The sequence below is a fragment of the Triticum urartu genome, chromosome 3A, assembly GCF_056163025.1.
Source record: "Triticum urartu cultivar PI428250 chromosome 3A, HENAU_Tu73, whole genome shotgun sequence".
NCBI classification, from domain to species: Eukaryota; Viridiplantae; Streptophyta; class Magnoliopsida; order Poales; family Poaceae; genus Triticum; species Triticum urartu.
Genome location: NC_141875.1, coordinates 684,425,347 through 684,434,812, shown reverse-complemented (window position 1 = coordinate 684,434,812; position 9,466 = coordinate 684,425,347). Strand labels below are relative to the sequence as shown.

Sequence of the window (9,466 nt, the reverse complement as noted above, 5' to 3'; positions counted from 1 at the left end):
TGTTGGCCTCGAGACTGACAAGTTCCCACTGGTAGTCCCCTGGAACTAACTCCTTAAGCCTCTGCATAATCTGATTCTCAGAAACATCACTTTTGGTCATTTTCACAATCCCAGTGGTCATGATCTCGGTCTCCTCGGGGATCTCCCTCGCACTAGAAGACTCAAAGAACATCAACTCGGCACAATACACTCTATAGATGGTAATAGAAGGCACCTGACCTCGCACTAAGTTCTTTCTTTTAAACTAGGAACAATATATGATTTTAATGTGTGGTAGATGGATAGCTAATGCATCCACCAACCTTACATTATTTAAGCATACCGCCACCTCCTACCTTAGTTCAGTATATTCGCTGTGTGCTTCTCATCTTTTGTCGGAGGTTTGAATTTGTGGCGGCAAGTAGCTAGGGAGCCAGTCGTAGCATCCACCTGTGCATATCAGTGGCTCTCTACGGACGGTTTCAAACTCTGAGCAGAAAAGACGGAAGATAATGACGCTGAAGCTGGTCCAGGGGATTGCAGCGCCTTGCTTCTTACCAGCCACTTTATTTATATATGCCTGCGCTCACAAAGAAATAAGAGATGTTGGGCCTGGCCCAAGTTGGCTTGTACGAGGCAAGGAGGCACCAGCGAATCAATTGCTTCGGATGCTGCTGCTTCCCGCCTATTCAACTCTTGGTCGATTGTGAATGGACATAATCGTGGTGCAGACGAGAGGTTGGAGACTAAGAGCCAGCGACATGTCGATGCCTCTGTTCCCCGTGCTGGCACGCCCTCACGCACCCCCGCCTGCTCACCTTTTTTTCAGCGTTTCAGTCTACCACTCTCCCTTCTTCGCCACAACTCAACTCCGGCCTCTATGTCAGTAGCCAATAGGTTGATTTCTAGAGAAGTAGCCTGTGCCAAGAGAAAAGCCAGCCCAAAAGATTCATAATGTTCACCATACAGTTATTGTGCAACTTCTGGTGTGTTTTCTGATGCCTTCTATTCCAAGCAGCGTTGCGTGTATCTAACTACTCGTAATTGGATTTTCTTCTTCTTCATTATATTTTATATATGCGGCTTTTCCGGCAAGAGCTATTGTACCAATCTGACAGGAGAGCTACCGCAACAGAGGTGTGTGGTAAGCATAGCATGCATGTAACGTGAACAGTTATTGTGCAACTTCTGGTGTGTTTTCTGATGCCTTCTATTCCAAGCAGCGTTGCGTGTATCTAACTACTCGTAATTGGATTTTCTTCTTCTTCATTATATTTTATATATGCGGCTTTTCCGGCAAGAGCTATTGTACCAATCTGACAGGAGAGCTACCGCAACAGAGGTGTGTGGTAAGCATAGCATGCATGTAACGTGAATATATATGGAGCCAAGACTTTAGGCAACGTTCTGCATTAAATAAGGGAAGGCTGGTGGTTCGATAAATTGGCTATCACCACACATCGAGATCAAATCTTTTTTCAGTTCTATAAAAAAAGAAACCAAATCTCACCATGCACATCCTTTAGTTTGACGACGATGGATTTTTATGACATCTTGATTTCATTCGTCGGATTCTAGAAATATAGGAATAAAACTGATGGTTACACTGTCATGCACACTTCAGACCTGTAATATGATTGTAATGCAACACATGAGTTCGACACAACGAGGTTAAAAAAGGGGCATGGGTCAATTACAAGAAATCTTTTATATATACTAAAAGTACTAAACGGGGTAACTAGAGAAAAGAGAAGACGAGAAAATCCCACGAAAATCAGATATATCTGGCCATTCATTTGATGGCTTAGAAAATCAAAACTGTTTCATCGTGCTAACATTGAAAAGGTTGAGAGAAATTATATACCACTGGCCTCACGTGAAATTAAATTTCACTAAAAAGAATCACGTGAAATTAAATCCCATCCAGCAACAACAGGACCAGTAAAAAAACACAACTGGTCTGAAAACACAGCACGTCCTATCCTCGGCACCTCATGCTCTACGCACGCCCGTCTTCTCTCAGTCTGGTTTCCTCTTTAATCACCTACAAATCTGATGGATTAGTTCCACCATGCTCGCGCCGCAACGACGTTGTTGCCTACCTCTGTGGCAGCTGCAAATCTACCTATATCTCTTTTCTTGATTTCTTTGGCTCTTTCATTTTCCAGTGGTTCTCTGATTGCACAAAGAAGACGAAGTAGTGTTCATCTATGTCTTACAATTCGGCGTTCAGATTAATTAGAACTCGGTGATACCCCGCTTGTTGTGGTGGGGATATATTGCAATACATTTTAATAAGATTTGGTTGTATGAAACATTTGGATTAGTAATAGATGCAAAAAATACAAACTCATATAATATATTGTACTGTTCAAAATTATTTATTGAATACATGTATTATAATATAAATGAATTTTTCCATGAATGTTGGGTGGGCTTTGGTGGGGTGACATGTGTGCATGGCTTATGTCCATGTTCAAATAAATAGAATTAGTGGGGATCACCTAATAATGAAAAAATAATTCTCATGCATGTTATGATCGGCCTTTGATGATGTGGCACATGTGCATGTTAAGATAATATAAGTAGTGTGGATGGACTATTTAGGCATATACGATTTTTCGGTGTGACTGTTAGGATCTCAAGGCTTGCCACGAATCAAGAAAATGCATTGATTGTCCCCCCTCCTATTTAAGGATTTATGTGCTAGACTAGACGGATGTGTTTAGTGATCATGCCAAGCCCGCAGCAGGTACTCAACCATGTGGCCACTCCATTGAAAGTACAACTTCACAACACCATACTCATCTACCAGTAAAAAGCATATCTTGCATGGTCAAGTTGTTCTTCCTGCACACAATTGTGGCATATCTTTCTATAGTGATCAAACTAAAATAAGTAAGCACAAACATTTCAGACATGACATGTTTAGCAACCAATTTGGATTGTATTCCAAAGCATGTAGTTAGACAAAGTGGTATTAGTGGGTTTCAAAGATCATCACCTCCAAATTATGTTTCTCAGTAGTTAGTGTTTGCTCCTTTCCTATTATTTTCACTTGTACATGAGATCTAATAATTGGCCTCATACATTAATTAGTTTTTTCGTCTTGATTAGTTATTCCGAATAAAGAGTTCTATATAGAATATTGAGATATTGCATTTGACATTATTGCGAGATACTGATTGGACATTCTTATTGAGACTTATGAGAGTGAGCACCTTTTCCATTGCTTAACTGAAAAGGAGAAAAATATGATTTCTTATTCATGGCCCAATAGAAACAAAATTCACAAATCCTAAAGCCGAGTGACTTATTGTCCTAATGATTCACTTGCTATCTATGGTCCCAAGAACAGGACACACTTAATTACTAAACGTGCGTCTGGTTTCCAACGCATTTTTATGGTTTTAAAAAGATTTTTGAGAAAGCTTCGAAATCCAAAATATTAATGAGTATAAAAATATTTTTCGAATTATAAAAAGTTCACAAGATCAAAAAAGTTCATGAATTCGAAAAATGTTCATACATTTAAAAAACAATATTCCCTCCATTTTTGTATACAAGGCCACAAACCCATAATACAGGTACCAAGGCAAATGTTAATGTCTTCTAAGTCAATGTTGCAAGCCAGCTTATCTCCTTGTTTGCCGTGTAAATTAATGTGTATTCTTCTCTTTCATGCATATCAAGCCAATGCTCAATGTTGCAAGCCAGCTTATCTCCTTGTTTGCCGTGTAAATTAATGTGTATTCTTCTCTTTCATGCATATCAAGCCAATGCTCCCACTCCCGCATGCATGCAAGGGATAATTAATGTCCTTCTTTTCTAGTACTACGAGGCAAACACCTTAATATTTGCATCGATTAGTGTTAGTGGCCTTGTATATCTGTAAATTATAATTTTGATAGTGGCCTTGTATATAAAAATGGAGGGAGTAAGGAATTAAAAAAAATATAATTCAATTTTTCATAAAATTCAAAAAATATTCACGAATTAAATATTTATAAATAATAATAATAATGTTCGTGAAATTAAAAATGTGTTCTAGAATTTGCAAACATATCACATATTTTAAAAATAATTGTGAATAAAAAATGTTCAATGTATTGAAAAAGATTTCATGAATTCCAAAAGGTGCACCGTAAGAAAAAATCAATATAGGCCATACATATTATTTGCGCTTGTCAGCTGGTTCCGTATTTGCGAACCAACCCGTGGTTAAATAATTAGAAAGATAGTTTTATCTGCAGCCCGTCAGTGGTCAAGTTCTAGACTTGACACTAGTCCTTGAATTTTCTTGGATTTATTCTTGGGCTTCTAGAGATGTGTGTTCGGTGGAAGGAGATGTTCCCGTCGATTACAAAGACGTCTGTGGCGACTTCGCCAATCTTAAGATGATGTGCCAGATCAATCTCTCAGGGGTGCTCCTTGGGGCAGATTTGCATGTACATATAGGGGTGAGTGTATATGCGTATGTATGCGTGTTTGCATCTGTATCGAGAAAGCTGGTTTTTTAAGGGTTCATCAATGTAATAGAGTAGTCATCACAACTAAACACCGCAAGAGCTAATCATCATCAGAAGATTCAGTCATACACCGAAGCTACAAATGTTTTGCTACGGTTGAGTGTTGCTAGTTATTACTCATAGCTCAGAATCCTTTTCCTCCTCACGGATCCTCCTTAACCCCATGAATACCAAATAGCCACAACACTGCAGCTCTGCCTGAATGGCTTCATTTTCTTTAGGTTCGGTAATTAAGCTGCAGCTCAGTTTCAGCTTCAGTAAGCTGCAGGACCAAAAATAAAGTCAATGCTATAATTAACTTGGATAAGTGTTCACATAAATAATAAGCATCGCACAAAGGATACATGTTTGATCAGATAAAAATAATCGATGTTATGTGTAAATCAATACACATATGTTGTTGATGTTTATAAAGTGGAGGCCCTTTGCGTGAAAGAATGATCTTGAAAACTCTAAACAGCTATTAGTAGAGATTTTTGTTCTTATTTTTCATGGACGTTCGGGTGCATGGTTCACGTCAAGAGCGTCGGGCCCGGCATCACCAAGCTGAGCGATCGCTCGACGCCGATGGTGTTCGTTGGATATGAAGATGGGTCCAAGGCCTACCGCGTCTATGATCCTGCAAGCAAAAAGGTACGGGTGACGCGTGATGCAATCTTTGAAGAGAACAGGCCTTGGGTGTGGCGAACTCCGGGCGCGGCCACGGACGCACCGGCATCGGCAACGTTCGCCGTGGTCTACACCACGGAACATGGCACTCAGGAGCGGGACGCTGGGATGAATGCGGCGCCCCCAACGCCAAGGAGCCCGGCGACACCAGCGTCTTCATTGCCCGGGACTCCGCCCTCTGCAACAGCTGGCTCGCCCGCGGCGAGCACGCCCGCGGTGTCCACGCCCGCGACGGCCACACCCAGCACACTTGGCAAAGACATTCGTTGGGCGACGCCTCCCAGCCACGATGAAAATCGCCGAGATGTGGATACTGGCGACATCCGCTATCGCCGTGTCTCTTGCATCATGGATGAGACTGAGGGGGAGGCCGTGCGTGAAGCAATGGAGCAGTGTCCGTTGAGCACCGAGGAACCAGCCAACATTGGTGATGCGCTCGAAGATACAGCATGGAAGCATGCCATGGATGCTGAGATGGACTCGATCGCTGAGAGCGGCACTTGGGAGCTAACTTCACTCCCTCGAGGGCACAAGGCGATCGGTCTCAAGTGGGTTTACAAGGTCAAGCGTGATCCAGAAGGCAAGATCCTCAAACACAAGGCTCGGCTGGTCGCAAAGGGATATGCACAGAGAGAAGGGATAGACTTCGAAGAGGTGTTCGCGCCCGTGGCACGCATGGAGACGGTGCGCTTGTTCCTGGCTCTGGCCGCGCACTCTGGGTGGGAAGTACACCATATGGATGTCAAGTCCGCATTTCTCAATGGAGAGCTGGGCGAAGAGGTGTATGTGTCACAGCCACCAGGTTATGCAGTAGCTGGGAAGGAATCTCATGTACTGAAGTTGAGAAAAGCTCTCTATGGTTTGCGGCAAGCCCCGAGGGCATGGTATGCCAAACTGGATCACACTCTCGGCGCACTCGGGTTCAGTAGAAGCCCGCCGGAGCATGCAGTCTACAGACGCGGGGACGCGCGCTCATTTCTGATTGTGGGTGTGTACGTCGATGATCTCATCATCACAGGCACTGATGCAGCTCACATACTGGAGTTCAAGGAACAGATGCAAAAGCTTTTCAAGATGACAGATCTTGGATTACTCAGCTACTACCTGGGCATTGAAGTATCGCAAACTGAGGGAGTGATCACCTTGTGTCAGCGTGGCTATGCTGAAAAGATTCTGGAGCTAGCAGGAATGAGTGACTGCAATCAAAGTCAGACACCCATGGAGTGTAGGCTGAAACTGAAGAAAGAAGATGAAGGCAGGGCTGTTGATCAATCTCTGTACCGCAGTGTAATTGGAAGCCTGAGATACCTGGTACACACAAGACCAGATATCACATACGCCGTTGGCATTGTCAGTAGATTCATGGAGAGGCCAACCACAACACATTGGGCAGCAGTGAAACAAATTCTCAGATACATTCAGGGCACTCTGAACTATGGCTGCCGTTATGTACGAGGGGGAGCGGTGAGCTGCTAGGGTATAGCGACAGTGATCATGCAGGCGATCAGGGAGATCGCAAGAGCACGTCAGGAAATGTGTTCTTCCTTGGAGAGAACCCAATCTCTTGGACATCTCAGAAACAAAAGGTAGTGGCAATCAGTTCGTGTGAGGCTGAGTATGTGGCTGCCGCAGCGGCAACCTGTCAAGGCCTTTGGCTGAGCAGACTTCTTTGTGAGATGAAAGGAGAAGAGCCAACAAAGTTCAAACTCTTGATCGACAACAAATCAGCCATTGCTTTGGCAAAGAATCCAGTTCATCATGATCGCAGCAAGCACATAGATGTCAAATACCATTTCATCAGGGAGTGCATTGAGCAAGATCAAGTGGAGGTTGATCATGTTCGGACAGACTACCAGCTGGCAGATGTGCTGACCAAGGCGCTCGGGCGTGTGCGTTTCGTGGAGATGCGGCAGAAGCTCGGGGTCATGGAGATCAACAAAGCACTCTGATCTTAAGGGGGAGAAGTGTTGGCATAAGCTCACCCGTTGCATGGCTGTGTAGGCTAGTCTTTGCTTTATTCTGTTATTGTAATAATGTGTGTGCATGGGAGATTAGACCCGCACATGCACGTAGATCGTGGAGCGAGTCTAGCTCGTCCACTTCCCCTCTCTCTTCCTGGTTTGTCTCTCCTGGTGGATGATCACGCTGTGGCTCAGGGTCGTGGGATGGCGCGGCCATCTCGGATCATAGCGAGTCCACCGGGAGATAGACTGCTTCTCGTTGTAACCAGCATAAAGTGAGGAAACGGAATAACAGAAAAGCTGCGAAGTTTGAGCGGCAGAAAAACTCTCTCTCGTGCGAGTCCAGTTCCTTTCTTCCTCCTCGTCAGATCGGCAACGACAGGGACAGGCCAACCGAAAGATTCGGCGAGGCTCCATAGGTTACGTCAGGCGGGCTCTTCGCCAATCGTCTGCACGCGTGCACGATCCCAGGCGAATCCCTCGCGTGCCCCCAGGGTCTTCATGCAGGGCTGGGCTGGCGGCTGCAGATCCTCCTTGAGGTTTCCGCCTGCTCCCTCTTCCAAGCCAGCATGCAATATGGGCCTATTTTTTCATGAGAGAAATTTTCCTCCACCAAATCTATTTCTGAATATTCTCCACAATCCACAAGCTCCATGATGGCCCTGATCCGGGTTGCAAAAACACCATTATTCTTAAAATTCAACATTAGAAAGTCAGATAGAAAATGCAAACCAAAGATCTCAACTCATAGGGTTACAAGGCAGTGGAGCACCAGTTCGCTGAGTCATACATAAAAAAATTAATCCACAAGTCACTAAATAACTATCACAATGAAGTTGATTTTAAAGAACACGTCAGGCGATACTAAACATACAAGATGGCACACGACACTATCGAGTTCATGGTCGATTCTGTGCACCCCGACCGTGTACACAAAGTTGTAGCTATCAGAGTTCTTCTTTGAGATCCTACAATAATTAATGTCATGCACTATATTAATGAGTAAAACACATGCAAAAACTAAATTTGGACAGATTTTGCTACCTCTGACAATTGGATGCGTGTACATCGATTGTGACATGGCCCCTTGCAATAGCCACATTTACCCTCTGATCTCGTCGTCTTCATCTTTGCCTGTAGCCTTTTCATAGCTGCACCTCGGCCTGGCGCATGCACGGGATCTAGAACCTTATCCAAAACCTTCACCTTCAAGGTTCGTCGATTGCACCTTCCTGCTCATCACTGCGCATTTCAAACTTTTTATCCATTCTTTCTTTCTTAGACACAATATAGGTGGTAACTTCTGATGCATCTAGTACCTCTCTGATCACACATTTGCTGACAACATTTATTCTCCATAAGACTAACTTAAACATAGTAGGAGTGAAAATTGTTGTGACGTATTTCTCAAAAGTTGAAGCATTTTCCTCTGTAAATGAAACGAACCGCAAGGTCTCGATGTCTTGGAGAGCCTCGTTCAAGCGTTACATTGCAAGGAAACCCTCATAATGCTCTACTATTTGAAACAACGTCATCTTACCCTCAAGATGCGTATGTAGCACAGAGTTCAAGATCTCACTCCATTGATTACTGCTCAATCTTAGGAAACAACGCCCCTCAAGATATGGAGCACACCACAACTTTCTCATCTGATACATTTGATGCAGCGCCAGGACTCCTCACTAGTTACTTTATTTCGTTGTAAGAATTGTATCTGTTTTCTATCATACTCTTCCATGGAAGATGAACCATATATGAAAGATCTTAATTCCTCCTTTACCGCGTCATCATGAAGATGACGTACAATGTTCTGCTGAATGTCCCATATACACAACCTATGGTTTGAGTTAGGTCATACCATCCTAATTGCTCTCTGCATTGCAAGGTCCTCGTCCGTGATCACAAATATCGGATGCTTCTGCCCCATGGCATCAGAAAAGGACTGCAACATACACTCCTATGCCTGGCTTTTTTCATGAGAATTGATACCACATCCAAAAATAATAGTGTTGCGGTGGTGATTCAACCCGACAAATGGCACATATGGTAGATTGTACTTATTGGTTCTGTATGTGCTATCAAAAACAATAACATCTCCAAAAGCCTCATAGTCAAGTCAGGATTGCCGATCATACTAGAACAGTCCCTTCAGATGGCCAATTTCATCACAAGTACTTGAAGAAAAAATCCGGATCTTGCTCACGTCGCGCCATCATGTGACTGGATCACCGTTTGAGCATCATCAACAGTGATTGATTCCTGCTTACTAGCATGGCGGAAATTCTAACTGTACCTCCTCGTGCATCCAACCTGATCATATCCACCATA

The 9,466-nt window shown here is 43.6% G+C and overlaps 1 pseudogene; it reads left to right on the top strand.

Moving 5' to 3' along the window:
- The first annotated feature begins 6,395 nt into the window (after nt 1-6,395).
- On the top strand, nt 6,396-7,126 carry LOC147981582 (secreted RxLR effector protein 161 pseudogene; annotated as a pseudogene).
- The last annotated feature ends 2,340 nt before the right edge of the window (nt 7,127-9,466 follow it).